The sequence below is a fragment of the Stegostoma tigrinum genome, chromosome 36 (genome assembly GCF_030684315.1).
Source record: "Stegostoma tigrinum isolate sSteTig4 chromosome 36, sSteTig4.hap1, whole genome shotgun sequence".
NCBI classification, from domain to species: domain Eukaryota; kingdom Metazoa; phylum Chordata; class Chondrichthyes; order Orectolobiformes; family Stegostomatidae; genus Stegostoma; species Stegostoma tigrinum.
This window is the reverse complement of record NC_081389.1, coordinates 23,587,940-23,612,268: the sequence shown is the minus strand read 5'-3', so window position 1 is coordinate 23,612,268 and position 24,329 is coordinate 23,587,940. Positions and strand designations below refer to the sequence as shown.

Here is a 24,329-nt window from a genome sequence, read left to right as displayed (position 1 = left end):
CCCTCACACCCCACCTCCGCCACAACCACCCTAAGAGGATCCCCCTCGTTCTCACACACCACCCCACCAACCTCCGGATACAACATATCATCCTTCAACACTTCCACCATCTACAATCCGACCCCACCACCCAAGACATTTTTCCATCCCCACCCTTGTCTGCTTTCCGGAGAGACCACTCTCTCCGTGACTCCCTTGTTCGCTCCACACTGCCCTCCAACACAACCACACCCGGCACCTTCCCCTGCAACCGCAGGAAGTGCTACACTTGCCCCCACACCTCCTCCCTCACCCCTATCCCAGGCCACAAGACGACTTTCCATATTAAGCAGAGGTTCACCTGCACATCTGCCAACGTGGTATACTGCATCCATTGTACCCGGTGTGGCTTCCTCTACATTGGGGAAACCAAGCGGAGGCTTGGGGACCGCTTTGCAGAACACCTCAGCTCGGTTCACAATAAACAACTGCACCTCCCAGTCGCAAACCATTTTAACTCCCCCTCCCATTCCTCAGACGACATGTCGATCATGGGCCTCCTGCAGTGCCACAATGATGCCACCCGAAGGTTGCAAGAACAGCAACTCATATTCTGCTTGGGAACCCTGCAGCCCAATGGTATCAATGTGGACTTCACCAGCTTCAAAATCTCCCCTTCCCCCACCGCATCCCAAAACCAGCCCAGTTCGTCCCCTCCCCCCACTGTATCACACAACCAGCCCAGCTCTTCCCCCCGCCCCCCCCCCACCGCATCCCAAATCAGCCCAGCCTGTCTCTGCCTCCCTAACCGGTTCTTCCTCTCACCCATCCCTTCCTCCCACCTCCTTGGCATTCCGTCCTCCCCAGACTGACCTGTCCTCTCCCTACCTCCCCACCTATACTCTCCTCTCCACCCATCTTCTTTTCTCTCTATCTTCGGTCCGCCTCCCCCTCTCTCCCTATTTATTCCAGAATCCTCACCCCATCCCCCTCTCTAATGAAGGGTCTCGGCCCGAAATGTCAGCTTTTGTGCTCCTGAGATGCTGCACAGGGCTAAAAGGCGGATGTGGCTGCGTGGAGAAGGCTTCTTGCAAATCACCATTCAGCTAGAGAATTCCCCCATTTTAAACAGTGACATAATCCTATCAAGGTAGGTGATTTACTCATTCAACAGCAGGTGCAATCATGTTGAAAGTCTTTCCTTATTGTTGTATCTGGTAATTAACTCAAAGATGGCACCATGAAATCAGCATTCCTTGATGTGAGATTATAAGATAACATTTCCATTTCTGTGGAATTTGAAAGCTATGTGGTAATGACTTCACTGATTTCGCAACGGCACACTGTAACAAACATGAAGCTTTATTCCTACAATTGAACCCACCAGGTCAGTAAAGAAAATTATTTCATTGTAGGGATAATACACTTTAAATTTTTCTTAAAAATTACAATTGAAGAACATTTAAGAAGTTCTAATAATTGTGTTGTGTACCCAGGGCAGCCAATTGTTAACATACATTTATCAGAAGTTTTCTTTTCATATTTCAACTAATAGTTGAAAAGTGGCCACCTTAACCCAAGTTCTGTTTCCTACTGCTGGCACAACAAAATTTCAGAGGAAGCGATGCCATAGATCTTGGAACAATTCTATCTTGAATGCAACTAGGAAACTGAGGACAAATCATGCCTTAAATTATTGTTTGGCTACAGGTTAAGTTTATGATAGAATTAATTTACATAGTCCCATAGGTAAAATCATTGCAATTAGTCATCGTAGCAGGACATAATCTTTTTCATTAACAAAAATACTATTTTCTGAACAGCAGTAACCAGGTATAATTTAATTTACCTACTGGAGTATACCACATTACTACATAAGTCTATTCTTCCATCCATGAGTAACTCAGTTTTAAAAATCACTAAAAATGAAAACAAAACCACACTAGTTTTTTGGTGTTCAACAGCTACTTGGAAAGTAATACATACATCTACAAATATTAAAACTTAAAATATTAAAAGTGTGTTTACTTGTGACTGTGCACCTAAAAAATTTAGTTCAGTTTGAAAAATTCCCTCAACCAGGTGTAAATAGTGCAATAGGTGGAAATTTTGCTTTAATGAGAAGCACCAGCATTAGGCCTTAATACATTTCTAAAAATGTTAGTGGAAATAGAATAATGCTCATGCAATGGCTTACTGGTTAAGAGTCTAGACCCGAAACATCAGCTCTCCTGCTCCTTTGGTGCTGCTTGGCCTGCTGCGTTCATCCAGCTCTACATCTTGTTATATCTTGTACAAATGCAGTGCTGTTTTGACAATAGGTAAAACTATATTGATCAGCATTAGTAGCAATGGTCTTGCCAGCTCCTCGAGCCTGCTCTACTATTCAAAATGTTACTGGCTGATCTGTGGTCTAACTTCATATAGGAGCAAACGGCTGCTAATTCTGGAATCCATACTGAAAACAGAAGATGCTGGAGATGTCAGCAGGTCAGACAGCATTTCAAGCCTTGAAACATTAGCTTGCTCTCTCTCCACGGATGCTGCCTGACTCACTGTAATCTCTAGCACTTTTTGCTCTTCGTCTAACTCCATGTGCCTGCCTTGGGACCACATCCCTCAACTTACTTGCTTACTAAAAATCTGTCTCAGATTTAAATTTAACAACTGAATTAGCATCAATCGTCATATGAGGAAGAATTTCAAACCTCTACTACTCTTTGCGTGTAGGAGTGCTTTCTAACATCTCTCCCGAATGGCGTGGCATTATATTTGTAATAAATCTCATTTGCTACCACAAACACGAAGTAAATTACACAAAGCTAAGCAACTGTATCCTAACCGTGGCTGAAACAAGCATGGAAAGGCAACACAAGTATGCAGTACTAGGATACAAGAAAAATGGTAAATAAATTAAACTGTTGAGCTGTTAGTACTTAATTTTAATTGACCCTTCACCATAATTTCAAATATTCAACTTCACTTTGGCTGAAGTCTGTTTAAAATATACTCTAACTAATACCGAAAGGAAACAAAATTTAATCAACTTTCTCCAAGCATTCCAACTTTCTATAAAGGCCAAGAAATGGAACCATATCAACTATCAGCAATTCCACATCAAAACAAAAGCTTTCCGATCTCATTTCTCATTCTGGAATGCTGTACACAATGATGCAATTCTTCTCTCAAAATACTGACCATTTCTGAAGCAATAGCTCAAGAAAACAACACAAGTTATCTACTGAAAACCAAACTTCTTATTCAAAGGTGAACATCAGCATGCACATTTGTTTAGGGTCCAGCTATTCAAGTGGAATGAAAAACAGATCTCACAGACAAGCAAAATACATCAGCTTTAATTCTCTCTTATATGCCATGTCTTATTCAATGCTCTAACTACATTACAAAACTTTATCAGAATTCAATTACATCTTGTAATCAGATTTTTTTTAGAAAACTGTACCAACCTGCCCAGATGCAATATAATGTGTTGTTATTGGAGATGTCATACAAAACACAGCAAGTGTCAATACTTGCAGAGGAGAATTACATCATACAGAAACTCCACTCCCAGTACAAAAGGAGCAGCAAGTCCAGAGAGAAACTCACTTAGAGTCATTACAAAACCTTTACTTCATTGAACTAATTTATTCTGAAAAGCTAGCGTAGTCTTACACAAATTTTGAACGTCAGCTGTCATGCAGTCAAGTTTACTGCAGATTGGGTCAAGACTAAATAGAAAAGAGATTTTTGTTCCAATTCGAGAAGTTTAAACAATCTGGAAGTTTAAACAAGCCACAAGTAGACAAGTGTTCTAATCTATTGCAATGCCTAGCCTTCTCCCTTCAGAGAGTATTATAAAGCTATTTTCCTAATGCAATACATCCAGTGGAAAATCTTATTATTGAGCAGGCTGGGTCACCAAGAGGTAAAACATTGTAGTGCCAGTTCTTTGTAACATGCTATGCGTAAATTCAGAATCTGAAACATGAACATTAATATAGCACATTTCCCCAATCGTGAACATACAGTAGAAGCTACAACTATCATTATTACAATGCTTACAAAAGTAACAAGATTATTTAGTGGCTCAGCACGGCATTACCCAGTGAAGTATTGAGTTACACAGGTCAAAACCTAGTTCAGTTAACTGATCTAATCCAAGCAGTGACTAGAACACAAAGGTTACTGCAGCATTCTTGACTGAAGAATGGTGTGAAAAGAAAATTAGAAAATGCTCTTTCTCCCCATTGCCGGCTAGTAAACCATCCTAGAACTTTATGTAATTTATTCATGGGAAATAGGCATCACTGCCTGGGCCAGCATTTATTATCCATTCCTAGTTGCCTTAAAGGTGTTGGTGAGCTGCCTTCTTGAGCTGCTGCAGTTCATTTGATGTAGGTGGTCTCACAATGCTGTGAGAGAGGAAATGCCAGGATTTTGACCCAGCAACACTGAAGTCACCGACCAAGTGAGGATGGTGAAGTCGCATCAAGGAGAACTTGTAGGTGATGGTGCTCCCATGTATTTGTTGCCCTTGTCCTTCTAGATAGTTTTGGTCATCAACTTGGGAAATATTTTGGCAATAGTTAGAATATTATGTCAAGACAGATGCTCTGCCTTCAGCAAAATGAAAACCCACAAATAGACTAAAAAAATTTAAGATGAAAATAGAAAAAGAAGCTCTAATAAAATTTGGAAAAGATGTAGCATCTCTGTTAATCAAGAATGAGATCATTAGTTACGAACCAGGCCACACTCTTAAAAGTATATTATAGAGATGGTCTAAACCTAACCTTTAAGTGTCAGACGTTATGTTCCAGATATGATTCAATTGGTCAGCTACTAAGCTTTCATGAAAACGTACTTTATTTTTACAACACAGCTAAAATAAAAAAAATTAACACAACTTTACGCTATTGAAACGCTTATCAAAATAACGTATTATTTAATCACTAATCATCAACTGTTCTAATATAAGCAGCATCTCATAAACACGTCCTCAGCAAAGGCAAATTCAGCAACACAATTATGATTCTTACATGTTGTCTCTCTCCAGTCCAGCAGAAAGAAACACCAAAAGAAACAATCTGCCCCTTCTGATTTTTAGAGGAAGCCTCACTAAAGCACCTAAAAAGTGAACATTTGTTCCTTTAGAGTGAGAGACTGAGGAATTAATCAAGTGCAACAAGGAAATGGCAGAGGTTTTGAACAAGTATTCTGTAGCTGTCTTCACAGCAGAAGACACAAAAAGCATCTAAAATACAGAAGAAAATCAAAACAGTGGGAGGAATTTAAAACAAATTACTTGTGAAAAGTGAAGGAAATATTACTGAAGGCAGACAAGCCCCCTGGGTGTTAAAGGTTGTGGCAACAAAGTCACTGGATGCATTGATTGTAATCTTCCAAAGTTTCACAGATGCTGAAAAGATCTCAACAAATTGGAAAACTGCAAAATTTAATGCTTCTGTCCCAGAAGCGGGAAACTATAGGTCAATTTAGCTTAACATTGGTCAGTGGGAAAATGCCAAATCTATTATTAGAGGTGACAGCCAGACGTCTGGACAATTATAACAGTATCGAGTCAAAGTGCATTGTGCAAAAAGTGAAATGTTGTTTGAAATATTTATTAGAGCTTCTTGTGGATGCAACAAGCCAGGTGTGTTAAGGGGAAATTAATACTTGCTATGTATGTAGATTTCCAAATGGCATTCATTGAGGCACCACATCAAGCTACTATGTAAGATAAGGGTTAAGATATTAGATTCATTAGCCCTCTAATGAAACAGAAAACAGAGGCATAATAAATGGATTACTTTCAGCAAAGGCAAATAGTAACTGCCAAAGGTGTTAATGATCTATGTTAATATTTTGGATGAAGGGAGCATTACAGATTTGCTGGTGATAGTAAGAAAGCAAGCTGCTAGGTGGATACAAAGACTCTGCAAGGGATACAAATAGGTTAAGCTCATGTTCAAAAACAAGGCAGACAGAGTATAATTTGAGGCAATGTGAAGTTATTCACTTTGGCAAAGAGAAAAAAGATGCACGTTATTAGTTAAATGGAATGAAATTACAGAACACTGCAGCGAAGACAGAACTCAGCATCGACGTACAAACATCAGAAGAAATCAGCACATAGATACAGCATGTAATTAGGACAGCAAATGGAATGTGGGTATTTATTGCAAGGAGCTTGTAATGCAAAAGTAGGCAAATCTTTCTACAACTGCATAGGATGTGCGTATTGTGTGCTGTGTAGATTTGTACTAGTGTGCTGGAGGAGATGCATACTTGCCCTGGAAGAAATTTAGAGAATTTTCATTAAGTTGATTCCTGTAACGAGTTGTTTATGAGGAAAGCCTGAGCACGTTGGGCTTACAGTCAATGGAGTTAATTAGAATGAGAGGTGATCACAGTTAATACAACGTTCTGAGGGATCTGGCAGATAAGATGATCCATCTCAAGTGGGAATCTTCAATTAGGGTCTAATGTATAAAAATAATGAATCTTCTACTTAAAATGTAGAAAAAAGGGAGTTATTCTTCGAAAGGCTTGTTAGTCTTTGGAATTCTGTTCTACAGTGAGCAGTGGAGACTGGGTCATAGAATGTGCTCAAGGCTGAATTGGACAAATATTTGATTGATACGGAAGACAATGGTTAGTGAATTATCTCTTGTAATATGCAAACAACATTAGATGGCAACTTCAAATACTTTCAAGGTGATCTGAGTAATTCTTCTGAAATTTCAATGCTTTGTGATAAATTGCCAGATTATCACAATTTATACAACTAAAGCATTATCAAACATTGCACAAACTGTCACTTTTCTAATGTAACTATCTCATTTGAATTCAAATAAAACAGTGATTATCAAGCAAAGTAATGTAAATTCACCTAATACTAACTACGCACTAAAAAGAAAACCAAAAGTTATTCCACAGTTAAACTGAACTGCAGGCACTTGCACTCCATATAGAACATTACTCCAATTATATTCTGCACCACATTATCCTATCCTCCTATGAAAGCACATATAAATATGAAAGCTGATCATATTATTGTGTTCAAACAGATATATACACTGCCTAGCTTATACAGCCAAAAGTTCAACTTCAAGTCTGTGCTTAATACTTTGAAGGAACTGATTTACTTAACTAAAATCAGCATCCTCGGCTGGGTAGGTGGGTAATAGGAGCAGGGAAGGTAGATACCAATCAGACATGATTTACGTTCCTGATCTCTAGCTGCTTGAAATGAGTGGAGTAAACCTGGGTTGGCATCTATGCTGGGTAAAATCACACATGACAATTAACTACCAATAAAGTCAACAATATGTTACTAATCGCCAATTGGGCAAGTTACTGGACAGCACAAGATATTCTGGATTCATAACTCGGCGAACATTCACACGTTCTGAATATAGTCGGTTTTTAAAAAATCAAAACAGTAAATAAATTGTGTTAAGCATATCACAGATCATTTTCATTGTAAACTGTAATGTTACAGATTCAATAAAGGTAAAAATCTCAGGAAAGCCAACTACATTTTTGAACCAAACATTTATTTCATAGCCACACTGCTGATACATATCTATTGGGTGTCATTTGGCCAATACAAAATACCATCATGCCAGCCTACAAAAATTACTGTAACTTTAAATACTTAATACTATTCACTTACAAAACAATATTGTGGCAAAGGCTGTTTGAATCTTCTTTCTTTACAATGACGAAATGTGAAAACGCTCAGTGAAGCACAAATATATTTCTCTAGACAAAACCCAAGTTTCAACAATTTTTAAAACAAACTATTGAGACATGTTAATGACAAACCTACAGTGTGATTGGGAACTGAACACAGGTCTTCTGGCCCAGAAGTCAGGACACTATCCACAGCACCTCATGACCCTAAGAGAAACAATATCAAGCTATATAAAATGAGGATGACATATTTGGTGGCTGACCACTGATGAGTATTTTGTAGTGATGAATTAAAACTATTACAATTTTTAAATTGTATCACACACTGAAACTTGCTAATTTTAATGATTTTTGCTGCAGTGCATTCATACTCTATGATAGTTAACCCAAGTTGAACCAGGAATTCATCACGCAATGTAAACTATCGCATACATTTATCCAACCTATTTCAACCAAATGCCAAAGGCTCTGTCAACATGTTCCCTTTACCAAAATTTGATAATATTAACTTTATTCCAGACTGGCTGCCTTTTTTGATATGTCATTTCCATGGCCCCAATCGTTTAGGAAGCATTGTTAAACAAAACATTAAATTCTTACTGTACTTAGTCACTTCAAGAATATTAATTTAACTCCTTACATAAAAATGTAGACCACATCATTCATACTGCACAAAAACAAAGTCACTGGAAAAGCTCAGCAGGTCCGGCAGCATCTGTGGAGGAGAAAACAGAGCTAATGTTTCGGATCCAGTGACCCTTCCTCACAATTGGTGGTGACTGGGAAAGCACCAGTTTACATGCAGAAAATAGGGAGGTGGGTGGGGTAGGGAGTAAACAATAGGATAGAGCCCAAAGAGAAATAAAGACAGTTGGACAGACAAAGGAGTTGCTAACCATCAGGCTGGGAGGGCGAATAGTTGTTAATGGGGACTGTTAGTGACTAACAACAGTGGGTGTGTAATGGCAGGCTATGTGGTAACAAGGCGTGGGGCGCTGGGACATGGGAGAATTTAGGCCCTAAAATGATTGAATTCAATATTGAGGCCCATGATCATTAGCAACTCCTTTGTCTATCTAACTGTCTCTCTCTCTCTTTGGGCTCTATCCTATCGTTTACCCCCTACCCTAATCACTTCCTATTTTCTGCATATAAACTGACGCTTTTCCAACCACCATCAGTTCTGAGGAAGGATCACCAGACCGGAAACATCAACTCTGTTTTCTCCTCCACAGATGCAGCCAGACCTGCTGAGCTTTTCCAGGGAAATGGGTTTGTATCTGACAATGGCAGATGATGAAATTTAAATTCAGTGAAATCTGCAATTAAAGGTTAGCCTAATTGCAATCATCGTCAATGGTTATAAAAATCCATCTGGCTTACTAATGAGCTTTAAGGATGTAAATCTTTAGGGATGTAAGTCTAGCCTATACGTAGCTCCAGACCCACATCCCATGAACAAATTTACAAAGCACAAAAATTGTAAAGCGTCATTTGGCAGATTTGTCAAATAGATTTCTTGAAAATCTAATGTAAGTTTCAATTACATATTTCATCACCCATAGGAAAAAAAACTGTCATGCTGTGGTTCACACCTGTAATTCTACTGAGCCACGCGGCATCAACCGATAAGAGTTACATTGCCAGCCTCCAACTCACTCTCATCCAAGGTCGTGAAATTACACACACTTATAGTGGACATTACACATTTGTGAAATTGCATGTTTATAATCAACTCATTACATTTTAAATAACTGAAGATAAATTATTCCCTGACAGGGCACTAAAACAAAAGCAAATGATGGAAATCTGAAATAACAAAAGAAAAAGCCAGAAATACTTATGGCGCGTAGGAGCTATGGATACAGAAACAAAGTTCATGTTTCAAGTCCGTGACATTTTGTGAAACAAATCACTATGCTGGCCTGTGAAGGCTGCATATTTTCCCCGAAGGCTGCTGAAACTTCTATATCCTTGCTCTCTTTGACTGCATGTGCCCAAAACCACTTTCAATCAATGCAAATAACAGAGTCTAAGTGGCATATTTATGGACTATATCCAGTTGTCAACTTATATCCAGCTGTCAGATTGCAATGGAAATTTCATGTTGCCGCATTCAATGAATAGGCAAATCTTGTGCCAATCAACATAGGTCACAACTCAGGCAATGACCAATGCAAATCTTCTAGTTTAAATGATGCAATTAAACTTTCATATCCTTATGCTTTTATTTAAAAAAAACACTAAACTATGTGCAGGCCAGAGAAGGATCTGCATTACATATCAGTGAAAGATATTCTTTAGCATGTGCCATTATCCTACCACCTGATACTCTGCCTACATAGATTTGTGCAACATCACAAATTGTTTCTGAGATGGTCAATCAACTCACATCAATCATCATTTCCTCCTTGGGTGGTATGGTCTTATATGGCCAGGTCTCAGCTCTGCTTCCAAAGAGCAGCCAACACTGGGTATAACTACATATTGAAACGCAATCAAGCAACGACAACAGGATTAGTCAGACACATTAGCAAAGTCAACAATCAAAAAATCCACCCAAGAAAGGACATATTAGTCAGGTTCTCCAATTATCAACAGACCCTTTTCAAGATAGATCCAATTTATGGTGCCTACACTGTAACAAAACTTGAAAAAAATTTCTCATTCTTATTCATGTTGCACATACAAAGATAATTGAGCAAAGAAAGTTGCACATGGTTTGTAAATGTATCAGTAAGAAAGATCTTAGTTCATTTAAGTTATAAAGGTCTTGTTCACAAGTGTGATAGATCAATTTACAGCACAGTAGTTTCAAATCAGCATACAGTTTTCACAAACAAAGGCGTTTTTGATGCAATATTCTCCTCCCTTGCTGGCTGCTCAGCAACAGACATCTCTCTCTTTCCCCCGGAATAGTGCAGGAGTTTGGCCTGTAAACCATGTCACCAAAGGGCAAATGCAGCACTACAAGCTGAACGGCGTCAGATTTTCTTTCCTCAAAATGGATACTCCAACTTTTCCATCTATCAATCACATCTAAAAATCCAGTAAACAAAATTCATTCAAAACTGCAAGATGAAACTGAGCAACATGTAATCTTGAAATAGAAAAACAGCAGCAGACAGCCCAGACACAAATTCATGGATTAGTGAACGCTCTCTCTCTCGACACATAACACTGATGTGAATAATTTTAAGGTATTATATGGCATGGCAAAGATTGCTAGGTTACAAAATAATAACACAAGTAATCAAGGTTTATATAATTATGAATTATTAGACAGTTGTCAAGTGATCCTCCAGAAATAATTTCAGGCAATCACAGAAATAGAAAATTCAGATCAGAGGAGAAGGGTATTTTTCCTAAACTAATTTCACTCTGTCCATTTTTCACCTCCTTTTCCAAGTATTGACTCATCTGGAAAATAATTCCATGGACATCACTTCCAACTTGCCCAAGTCATTATTCTTCCAACAAGCAGGAATGGCTGGTTATTCAACTGTAGCAGGTATCACAATCAAGTTTAATCCTGTTCTCACTAGCCTTTGATGTGTGAACTTTTCATTACGAATACTGACCACAATTCAGAAACCTGGTTGACAGTTTTGGCCAACATGCATTCAACTAGAGCAGGCGTTACCCATCAGTATTTATCATTCCCCTCTTCAGTACTGATTCCTTGCTGGGTTAGAGATGTGAGTGACAATCGTTTTACTAGTTGACTACTAGATTGACAACTAAGTGATCACATAGAAGAACCGATGTGAAACTCAACTCAACCACCAAGAATGTGTGATAATCAGGTTCAATTTCTAACACAAGTTTAAAACAGGTAGAATAATAAAATAGTAATATACCAGCCAGCAAATCAGGCTTAAGCCATTACACTATTTCAGGCATGGCAAATCATACAGAAGAACAAAGGTGGACAAGGAAATGTAAGCAGAGTTGGGAGATAGGTGATGCAGGAATGAAGTATTAGGAGTTTAGCTACTGTGATGTCAGTGCAATTCAACAGACAACTATCAAATCTCATACATGAAGAATAGCCTTTGGGTGAAGTACTGCCAACCATGACTAGGTGGATTGGCCATGCTAAATTGCCCACAGTGTTCAGGGGTGTGGGGGTTATAGCGAGATGGGTCTGGGTGGGATGCTTCAAGGGGCAGTGCAGACTTGTTGGGCCGCAGGGTCTGTTTCCACACTGTAGGGAATCTAATCTAATCTTAATTCTACGTATAAATCACTGACCACAAAGTATTAAGTTGGAAGCCAGAAATCCTGGTTCAAATCCTGTTTTGAATTACTGGATGTTTCTCAGACTTCAACATGTCAGGTGGTAGAGAGAAATGAACTAGAATTCTAGTTCTCAAAACCCAAAATTGAAGCTGAGAAGTCAAACTGACTTTACAGTAAGATCCAGCTTTGCTGAGATATCCTTTACTGTTTGGCACTCACTGTCTGGGTTTATCAGTGAATAAAGATTACTGTTTGTCTGGTGCCATATAACAGCCAGCATAAACAGTGACCACAGAATAAAAATTTAACACCTTTCACTGAACTGAAGGTGTGAGTACTGAAAATCAATCGTGAAATATGAGACTGCAAAATAATTTTATTCTTAATTGCAATGATCAAACAGAGCATTTTTCAGCCGACAGTCAAATGTGTTTTCCAGTTTAATTGGTCAAATTGTATTAGTTTATATGCTTGGGGAGGGAAAGAATTCTGTTTGCGCGCATAGAACTGACAGCACCAATAGCACCTATTCTCAATGGCCATCTCTTAAAAGAGAAGTACTAAATTAGCAAAGTAATCAAAACAAACAAATACACCATTCAAATTACAAAGATTAGGGGAAAAGCAATAGAAACAGGGTGACTTGGGGAGCATTCTGGAATAAAGAAACAGAGATGCAAGATTAAATGTCAGAGATTTAGGACATGCAGCAAGATAAACCGTGTTGCAGTAACATTAACTCCCAGAGTTAGTGATTAAAACTGAGACATTACACCCACATGACACAAATGCACCGTTAAATGCAAATGAGCCATAGAGAAAAGAAAATCCAAAAATCTGGTTTAAACAAAATGGTTTTAGCTTGGGCAGTAGCTGAACCCTCTTAGAAGGTGGACGGGTTGGATTTAAGGGTTCTCACGGGTAGGCTTTTTCGGGAGTGGAGTTTTACATTTATCAAAAGAGTGTATACATGATTCTTTGATTGAATCAGCCATGATGGCTCCAAATCATATAAGTTTGTACACACACATTTTCCAAGCTATATATATATATAAATGAAAGACTATCCGGCTGACAGTCTGGTGGGCTACAGGAAAAAGATTGGAATTTCATATCATACCACACAGGAACACAAAAACGAACAGGAATTTCAGGCAGTCGTCATCTGACAATGAAAGGAAATGCAGCAAACACCATCATAAATAGTCTGTATGGTCATTATCAAGCTCTTGCAAAGCCAGAACTAAAGATAACTACCACCTTCAAAACAACAGCCAAGTTTCAGCTAAAATGTACAGCCCATTTCACCATCAAAATCATAAACATAAGAACAAACTGATGCCTGGGAATGCAGGGCCCAAGGGTGTGTATCCCTCCACAGCATCACACCACACGACAGAATTGAAAATAGACAAGTCATATCTCGGTCACTAGTTCTACAAATCTCACCGTAATGGAGAAGGTAATAAAGAGCAGTGCCACTAACACCAACATAATAAATGGTTAGAATTCATGCATAATCCTTCCAGTATGTTTTTGCAACTGAATATTTTTAGGAAGACACAATCTTTAACAAAAAGTCCTTTCAAATTATCCTGTGTGGAAAAGGAAACATCAGCTCGGATACTGCAATTTACAAATATTCAATCTTAATAAAATTTTAAAACAAATTCTTTGGATTGTTCCCATAATTTTATAATCCTTACTATACCTCACAGTAACTAAGCCAAAATTTAATAACAAACATACAGTCATCTTACAATAAAGAAATACGAAACAACTGGGATTTAGGCTCCAGTAATTCTACACAGAATCAAAAATGTCAGCAGGCTAGAAATTATTCAATTCAACTGTCATTTGGAGAAGCTTTTAAGAAGTAATGCAGCACAAGCTGTACAATATTCCTGAGTTTCAGGTTTTCCAGCTGTGCTATTGATCGATGTTAACTGAGAAAAGACTAATCATAATCGCACATACTTTGGCATTTGTTAAAATCCTCAATGATTTTTCTTTATCATCATTTTTGATTTGCAGCTGTGAACAGTGAGCTGAGAACTGAAGACAACATTTGGTCTGTGAGCGGTCTTTGTAAGAAATTATTTGTTTATGAGACCAGACCTGAAAGTTAATTGCAGGTTGACTCTTGTCCAGAGTACTAATAGACACTTTGGTTCTCGAGATGCATTATGCTCAAACAGGTAGCAGATGTCTGGATTATTAACTGGGGCCTCGCAGGGAGACCAGTGTCAAATAGTCTAAGAAAAAGAAAGCAAAGTTTGAACTGTATATTTTGTCAGAAGGATGGGTTATATGAGAGAGATAATGACTGCTCCCTAATTATTGCCCAAGTTTCAATTCATTGAAAGTTCACAGAAAAGTTAGGAGAATTAAGTGAAAATTCCTCAGGACCTACTGGATCTGTGTGTATTGACCAGTGTCTTCAGAACCCAGTTAGATGAATCTCATGCACCTGTGAAATTCCGGGTTGTGGAGACCGCTGAAGTGAACTGACCAGTTATATCTCGTCTATTTTTCTTTTGATTTATGTTATAGACAAGACCAGACCCCCTTGAAATATTTAAGGTAGTAGCTTAGACCCTAACTTTTTCTTATTTTAAAGGAAAATGTACTATGTCTGTTCCAGATGCAATGTGACTGGTCAAACTTCTCGATATTAAGCAAAACAATTTATTTAAACACTGGTTAAAGTATACCAAAGAAAGAGTAATTTAGAATAATAACTGTACTGAAAAGCTTAACGGAATAATAGATACAGTGACTATTAGTAATTAACTGTTCCAATATAGTAATAACCCATAAGCATACCCCTTGGCAAAAAAAGGAAAAATCAGACACAGATTCTCATATGCAGTTCTCACATCCAGGCGGAAAAACCACATCGAGGGAAAATTCAGACAGAGCAGCAGCCAGGAGACATTCACGAAAGATTCCAACTCTCTTGAGACTCCAATAGCTTCTGAAGCCACTAAAAAACCAAAAAGCCAGAAATCCTAATCTGAGACGGATGGCCACAACCATTCAGCCTGCCTTAAAAAAAACGCAAGGCTTCCCAAAGTGTTTACTCAAGTGATGATCAGTAGCAAGCTCGTCATGTCTGCACACAACCTCTCTGCAAATAAAACCTCTTAAAGTGACAGCATTGTTACATTTATCCCTTAACTATGTCTGTTTGGCTGTAGTTTCTGAGAGAGTGAAAGTTAGCATCAAAGAAGATCAGGTTTAAATAATAAATATTAATTCTTTATTCTATTCATTTGTGGGATGTGGGGGTCACTGGTGGGCCAGCATTTCTTGCCCAACCCTAATTGCTCCTTGAAAAGGTGGTAGTGAGCTGCCTTCTTGAACTTGAATTGTTGTTTTACTTTGTTCTATTATTGTATTATCAATAAATTGTTAATTATTTAAGATATAAGTTTGATGTCTGATTTGGTTATTTACAGTCTGGTATTGTTTAGCAACTGTTGGGGTAACTTTGAGGGTCAGTGAGTTTTTTTAAAATGGTATTGTGAATGTAGGGAAAGAGAGGCTCATTTTAATTGGTTGTCTGGTTCCACGTCGTAACATTTAATATTATCAACTGGTGAATTTTCTGGGTTTAGTAAACATTTTGCCTTGGTTCTCACATTTCTTCAATAGAGACAAAGGTTGAGGTCAAAGGCCATTTTTTTGAATAGACCACATTAAGAACAGAGAGACTTGTTAGATTGACATTGGGACAGGAAATCATGTAGTCAGTGAGGACAGAATGAGAAATATAGAAAGGTGATGAAACCAAGCCACTTATGATACTCTATGGTAGATCCACTTGTACGTAAAAAGTGTGTTTAGAATGAAAAAAATTGTTGCATTTCTGACCCATCTAAACTGAATACTTTCCAACCGGAAGTTATTAGACGTTTCTGGATGGTCCAGCAAGTACTGTTCTTGTTGCTATAATTAGACCATGTGTCACCATCACACACCCAACAATGAAGAGAACCTATTTCAATTACACACCCAGTGTTCACAGGATGTGCCTTCAACAGGATGTTAAGGCACAGAGAGCGATCCTCCAAAAATATGTTCAGCTGTTCTGTTTCTTTGACCAAGAGTACTCAACTACAAACAAATTTGTAATAAATGCAGGCTGCTTTTATTCTTTGAAAATGACAGAAGTATGATGCATGTAAGCCAGGTCAAGACATATTTCCTATGCAATGACACCCAAACCACATGGGGAATAGGGGGAGCTTTCCATATTTCAGATTATTTGGTCACAAATTTGCTGTCAAAATAATTTTTTCATTAATATACAATCCGAATGACTTTTACCATAGGCCATAATATATAGGTGCAGAATACGCCATTCAGTCCATAAAATCTGCTCCGCCATTCAATCATAGCTGATATGTTTCTCACCCCCATTTTCCTGCCTTCTCCCCGTAACTTTGATCCCCTCACTAATCAACAACCTATCTTAAATACATTCAATGACTTGTTCTCCACAGCCTTCTGTAGCCATAGTTCCATATATTGGACACTGTCTGTCTGAAAAAGTTACTCATCTCAGTTCTAAAGGGTCACCTCTTCACTCCTCAGCTGTATCTTCAAGTCGTCTACTCGCCAAGTGGAGGAAACATATTCTCCAAGTCCACTCTATCCAGACACTTCAGTATTTTGTAAGCTTCAATCAGATCCCCCCCACTTTATCCTTCTAAACTCCATTAAGTACAGTCCCAGAGTATTCATCCCCTCCCCATATGACAAGCTGTTCATTCCTAGGATCATTTTTGTAAACCTCTTCTGGATCCCTTCCAAAGCCAGCACATCCTTCCTTGTAAGATAACAAAGTGTGAAGCTGGATGAACACAGCAGGCCAAGTAGCATCTCAGATGCTGCTTGGCCTGCTGTGTTCATCCAGCTTCACACTTTGTTATCTTGGATTCTCCAGCATCTGCAGTTCCCATTATCTCTCTCACATTCTTCCTTGTATCCAGGCCCCAAAACTGCTCACAATATTTCAAATGCAGTCTGACCAGAACATTATACAGCATCAACAGTACACCTTTGCTCTTGCATTTTAGCCCTCTTGAAACAAGTCCTAATGCTACATTTACCTTCCTAACTGCCAACCGAATCTGCATCTTAACCGTTAGAGAATGCTGAATTAGGATTCCCATGTCCCTTTGTACTTCAAATTTCTGTAGCCTTTGCTCATTTAGAAAACTCTATTCCTCTTTTCCTCCTACCAAAGTGCAAAACCTCACACTTCCCCATTGTATTTCACCACTTCTCCCACTCTCTTAGCCTGCCCTTCTGCAGCATCCCTGCCTCCTCATCTCCTCAACACAACCTGCCCCTTCCACCCTTCTCTATGTCATCTGCACACTTAGTTCCTTAGTCCACATTGTTAATGTATAACTTGAACAGGTGTGGTCCCAACAATGACCCCCACGGAACTCTACTAGTCACTGGCAACCATCCTTAAAAGAAAACCCTTTATTCCCACTCTCTGCCTTCTGCCAGTCAGCCAATCCTCTATCATTCCTTGATCCAAACACTATGGGCTCTTATCTTATTTAGCAGCCTCCTGCGCAGCACTTCGTCAAAGGCCTTCTGTAAATCCAAACAGATCACATCCGCTGGCTCTCCTTTATTTAAACTTGTTTATTACCTCCTCAACATACTCTAATAGATTCGTCATTCATGAACACCACCCCCCCAATCATGACGAAACCATGCCGATTCAGCCATACGTTGCCATTCATTTCCAATTACTCTGCAATCTCATCCTTAATAATGAACTTTAAAATCTTACCAGGAATCAAGATCAGGCTAATCAGCCTATAAATTCTTGTCTTCTGCCTCCCTTCCTTCCTAAACAGAGGTTCTTAATTTCGATGGTTCCTTGGTACAACATGACATACACACATGTAATGCTTTACCTTTTATTTTCTGGTAACAATCAATTCCATCACTAACCAGCAATCCTGCCTTCTCCCCTACTTTTGATTTTATAATTTTACATGCAACTGAACCCACACACCCGCTACACAGTTTAAAGCTCTGTGTAGTAAAACATGAAAGTAACTTGTTGAACAATCGTGTTGCATTCTTGTGTTGTGAGGTGTCTTTCAGAGTTCAAACGGGGAAAATGGGAAAATTGCATCTGCTCTACACAGCTCTACACAGAAATTTCTCCAACAATGATGAAAGTTATACAATTGCTTATGGAAATTAAGAATGCACTCTTCCAAAGGGCTGTGAGTATTGATTTGACACTTCAGAATGAGATGAATGCAGTTTTATAATGCAAGGGTACCAAGAGTTCTCGATTCTGGATTAAAGGTGGACAAATGGAGTTGCAAACATCCAGGTGAGCCTACCAGCCAATTTCATCTTCTCTTCTGAACTACTCTCTCAAGACTGACGATGACTTGCTTCCACCCAATTTGATATGGTTTATTGATAACTAATAAATCTAACATATAATCTGAAAACTGAAAGACACAATGTGGATCCCCTCACAAATGCTTTGAAATCACTCCCAAAGTTTTCCCATTGTCCTTTAGGATAAATCAGAATACAGATATCTGCTGTGAGGATGTGAATGACATGCATCAAGTGGAGCTGGTTTGAGTCACTTGTGCCTCAATGCTGGGTATGTTGTCTGCCACTTGATTTGGAGGATCTTGTGAAGGCTTGCATAGGTCTTTTCCAATACCTGCAATAGGTTGTTAAAGTTTCCAAATAATATTGAGGGCAGGGATCACTGTTGCCTGGTAAGCCATAACTCAAGTTTTGGGTTTGAGATCCTGGTTCTCAAAAATATTTTTCCACATTCAGTTTAATTCTGCACTACCCAGAGTTGCACTCTATCACAGACAGACAGTCAGGTGTCCCCGAATCCATCTTTTTTCTGAGTCAACAGCTCACACCCAAAGATGCCAAAATTAACCTGTGTCCGTAGCAATAAATGGAAATGTCATTAGGAATTCCAAACCAGATCCCTGATCAGTAATCCCCAGTGGAAAGTATATAAATTGGATGAGTGTTTTGATCAAAGGCAAAAAGTCTCCCATGTATACAGGATCACATTTGGCTGTGATGCCCTGACAACGAAACAGTTGGGCAGTGTTACTGGTTTGACAGGTGTCTGAAATTCTTTATTGGATCATGAAATGTAGGCATCCTCGGCAAGGTCTGCATTTATTGCCCAGACTAAATTGCTCCTCGAATGTACAAATTACTAGCCATTTCAGACAGCAATTAAGAGTCAAACACATCACTGAGGATCTGGAATCACATGTATTCGTCTGAATAGGTAAGGTAGCAGAATTCTTTTCCTACAGAGTATGAGTGAACCAGATGGTTTTCTTTTACAATAAGTGAATTTTAGTTTCATATCACCATTATGGAGATCAGCTTTCACTTCCAGGTTTATTAATGAATTTTAAATCCCACCAGCTGCCATGGTGGGATTTGAACTCATATTCAAAATGCATTAGCCCAGGCCTCTGAATTAGACATCCAGTGACATCAGCATCAAGACTGCTGGTATCTGCCAGAATACACCAGTGACAGTAAACAGATGTAGGGCAGAGGTTAGAAAATTGCTTGCGAGAAAGTAAGTGAGAATATTCCCTCAACTTAAAAGTGCAATTCTGCACTGAATCAATTGGCAAGACTGTTGTAACTGACACCTATCCAATAAATTATTGATTCAATACATTTCTGAACAATGCTTGGTGGCAGTGACTGCCCCGAAATCAAGACAGCAGTTGAACCAAGTATACCAACAAGGAGCCCTGACAAAAAAAAAATCAATGGGAATGGAAGGGAAAGCTCCTTGCTAGTTAGAGTTACACCTAGCACAAAGAAAGATGCTTGTAGTTGAATGTCAATAATCTCAGGACAACAGCATCATTGCAGGAGTTGTGCAAGACTGTGTCCTAGGTGCAATCATTTCAGCTGCTTCAATGACCTTCAAAAATGTCACCTCATGGACACCCCATGGACCAAAGCAGTTGAAGTTTGCAGTTCACTGCATGCTTCTCATGGGCACCTCAAACGAGCAAAATGTCCCATGAGCAAAGAAATTCCCAAGTTTTAGATCGCTACACACTTCAGGGTTCAGAAGGAAATGCCAAAGTAGATTTGCAATTACAATTGTTAACCTTTATTTTCTTTTGGAAAATAGCCATTTTAAATCTGTGGGAACAAAACTCTGCATAAAATGCTGAGGCAAAAATCTTTTCTTTAGTCACAATCTGGCATATCATTGATCAAGAAAATATAATGACATTGCTTCAGTTTTTTTCTGAAAGTGGGGTATTCAACAATTTGTCAATTTTTACCACTCAGTGATAGAGCCAGTAAACAGGAGACATCTTTCACGGCTACATTTAATGCCATAACACTGAAACAAGAATGCTACTGTACCGGCAGAGTTCCATTCATCCCATAGTGAAATAAATTGTCAACATTCACTGTCTAGACCCAAACGATTATGCTTGCTGAGGGTTGCCATCAGGTGCAAATTAATCAATGGAACTGTGCCATGACAAGAGTCAAAGCATTCCAAATAGGAAGGAAAGCAAACTGACAGAAAACTCTAAACACAAACAAGCTTTAGGACTAGAGGAGAAAAATCCTGAAAATGTAACGCCTTCTCTACAGCATCAATGTTAAAGGAACTTATTTAGAATTTTTAATCAAAAACTCTTCTGGAAAAGAATCATAGATCAAGACTCAATTCTCTATCTGGTCTGAAGAGAGCAAGTTGCTTACGTTTCATAAAGGGAACAACTTAAAGCTCTCACTGATGGGAGGTACTCATATGCTACCATGCATTTGTTCAAGATCATTTTCTCACAATTCAAGTGATCAAGTGATGACTAGCTTTCAACTATAAATAACCGTTGGAAAGGCTGTGTGTATCTGAAAATCAGATTAACAGTGTCAACCATGAGCAAGAAAGGAGTATGCTACTTTTTTACATTCTTGGAATGCCCTAAAGCACTTTGCAATCAATGAAGTACTTTTTGAGGTGTAGTTCCTGTTTTAATGTAGAAATCCAGGAGCAAATTTTCACACTGCTGGCTACCATAAGGTATGCTAATAACCAAATCAACTTTTTTTTAAATGATAAGATGCAAGAGCAGAAGTAGGCCATTCAACCCTTCAAGTCTGTTCCCCCTTCCAATGAGATCATGGCTGATCTAATAATCCTTAACTCCACTTTCCTGCTTCCCCCCACTCCGCTCCCCCAAGACCCTTGATTCCCTTCCTGATTAAAAATCTGTCCACGTCAGTCCTCAATATACTTGAATCCTCTTCATTCCAGGGTATTACATGTGTGATCCTTGTTCTGAGATCATGCTCTCTGGTTCCAGACTTCCCCACAAGGGGGAACAATCTTTCCCTGTCTAGTTTGTCAAATTTGCTAAAAATCTTGAGAGTTTCAATAAGGTCCTATCTTCCCCACTCCACACTTTATATTCAAAAAAGCACAGCCCAATCTATTCAACCTCTCCTCCTAAGACAGTCCCTCCTAGTATCAGACAAGTGAACATTCTCTGGATTGCCTCCGATGCCAGTGTACCTTTCCTTAGGTAAGGGCCCAAAACTGTATACAGTATTCTAGCTGCAGTCCAACTAGGGCTTTCTATAATTTTAGCAAAACCTCCTTACATTTATACTCCATTCCGTTTGAAATAAAAGCCACCATTCTATTTACCTTCACTATCACCACTGAATTTGGTCACCAGCTTTTAATGATTTACAGACAACGGTTGAGGGAAAATATCGGCCAGGACAAGAGGAAGAATACATTCACTTCTTATCAAAATACTGCCTTGAAATTTTACACATTCACTGCACTCTCATACTTTTAACACTTTAATCATACAGTCTTTACAGTGTGGAAAGAGGCAATTCTGCCCATCAAGTCGCTATAATTCTGCATTTACCATGGCCAACCCACCTAAACCGCACATCTTGGGCTATGGGAGGAAACCCACGTAAACACAGAGAGAATGGGCAAGCTTGACACAGTCCGTCCCCCAGGAATCGAAGCCAGGTCCCTAGTGCTGTGAGGTAGCAGTGCTAAACACTGAGCCACCGTGCTGCCCCAACATTCACAATGGAACTTCAGTCCACATCCATATGACTTAGAGATGAGTGTACTATCAACTGACCATAAACACTGTTCTGGGCAGCAATTGGCCAAAAAACTTCCAGCAAACAACTAGAGTTCAGATTAGATATAGTAGGAACTGCAGATGGTGGAGAATCTAGAGATAACAAGGTGCAGAGCTGGATGAACACAGCAAGCCAAGCAGCATCAGAGGAGCAGGAAGGCTGACATTTCGGGCCTAGACCATTCTTCATTTCTGAAGACAGGTCCAGGCCCGAAACGTCAGCCTTCCTGCTCCTCTGATGCTGCTTGGCCTGCTGTGTTCATCCAACTCTACGCCTTGTTATCTCTAGAGTTCAGATTAGCTTTATTCACTTTGACAAATGCTTAACTAGCACAAAAAGTAAAAACCATAACATGAAAATTAAAATGCTGAAAACAAAGTAACAGGACAATAAATATTTCTTAAATTTTAAAACAAAGCACAGTACAGATAGAAGAATACAAAGTGCGAAGCTGGATGAACACAGCAGGCCAAGCAGCATCTCAGGAGCACAAAAGCTGACGTTTCGGACCTAGACCCTTCATCAGAGAGGGGGATGGGGACAGGGTTCTGGAATAAATAGGGAGAGAGGGGGAAGCGGACCGAAGATGGAGAGAAATGAAGATAGGTGGAGAGGACGGTATAGGTGGGGAGGTAGGGAGGGGATAGGTCAGTCCAGGGAAGACAGACAGGTCAAGGACGCGGGATGAGGTAGTAGGTGGGAAATGGAGGTGCAGCTTGAGGTGGGAGGAAGGGATGGGAGAGAGGAAGAACAGGTTCGGGAAGCAGAGACAGGCTGGGCTGGTTTTGGGATGCTGTGGGGGGAGGGGACGAGCTGGGCTGGTTTTGGGATGCAGTGGGGGAAGGGGAGATTTTGAAGCTTGTGAAGTCTATATTGATATTATTGGGCTGCAGAGTTCCCAAGCGGAATAGGAGTTGCTGTTCCTGCAACCTTTTGGTGGCATCATTGTAGCACTGCAGGAGGCCCATGATGGACATGTCGTCTGAGGAATGGGAGGGGGAGTTAAAATGGTTCGTGACTGGGAGGTGCAGTTGCTTACTGCGAACCGAGCGGAGGTGTTCTGCAAAGCGGTCCCCAAGCCTCTGCTTGGTTTCCCCAATGTAGAGGTAGCCACACCGGGTACAATGGAAGCAGTACACCACATTGGCAGATGTGCAGGTGAACATCTGCTTAATACGGAAGGTCATCTTGAGGCCTGGGATGGGGGTGTGGGGGCAAGTGTAGCACTTCCTGCGGTTGCAGGGGATGGTGCCGGGTGTGGTGGGGTTAGAGAGGAGTGCGGAGCGGACAAGGGAGTCACGGAGAGAGTGGTCTCTCCAGAAGGCAGACAAGGGTGGGGATGGAAAAATGTCTTGGGTGGTGGGGTCGGATTGTAGATGGCAGAAGTGTCAGAGGATGATGCGTTGTATGTATCCCCACCCTTGTCTTCCCTGGACTGACCTATACCCTCCCTACCTCCCCAACCCACCTATCTTCTTTTCTCTCCATCTTCAGTCCGCCTCCCCCTCTCTCCCTATTTATTCCAGAACCCTCTCCCCATCCCCCTCTCTGATGAAGGGTCTAGGCCCGAAACGTCAGCTTTTGTGCTCCTGAGATGCTGCTTGGCTTGCTGTGTTCATCCAGCTTCACACTTTGTTATCTTGGATTCTCCAGCATCTGCAATTCCCATTATCACAATACAGATAGAAATTTACCTCCAAAGTACAAGCCACCTATTTCAACTGGTAAATGATGTTAGTGTTTATGCTCAACATAAGTGTCCTATCATTTTATTTTGTCTTATCCTATCAATATATCCTTCCGCTCTTTTCTTCCTCATTACATATCTAGCTTCACATTCATTGCACCTACTCCATTTGCATAGACCAATCCGTTTGGTCACAACTTCTATATTCTTATTATTCTCTCCACGAAGGTGTTCTGCACCTCAACTTCATATTGGATTAATTAATAACTTTTCTTTTAAAATACTTACATCTCTAAGTCTAGCCTCCAGAAAGTCTTTTCTTTGATAGAAAAAAAGAACCCACACAGTCTGCTCTGATTTTTCTGATAAATATGTTCTTAGTTCCAACACCTTCCTTGTAAATCTCTTTTTTTTCCACTTTAGCGCTTATCCATTTCCATTCAGCTGAAGAGTATGTGGAAGAACCAGAATAGGTAGAAACTGAATGTTTACCTCTACAATGGAATAGTAAAAT

The 24,329-nt window shown here is 39.6% G+C and overlaps 1 protein-coding gene across 8 annotated transcripts in view; it reads right to left on the bottom strand.

The window, feature by feature from the left end:
* Positions 1-24,329, bottom strand: part of myo9aa (myosin IXAa) — a 318,790-nt gene that overhangs the window by 286,243 nt on the left and 8,218 nt on the right. The window contains exon 1 of one of the 8 annotated variants that reach the window (XM_059640176.1): positions 7,820-7,871. The exons of the other annotated variants lie outside the window; for them this stretch is intronic. The gene's annotated coding sequence lies outside the window, so the exon portion shown is untranslated. Of the gene's footprint in view, positions 1-7,819; positions 7,872-24,329 lie in introns of those variants that run through there. 8 annotated transcript variants of the gene reach the window in all.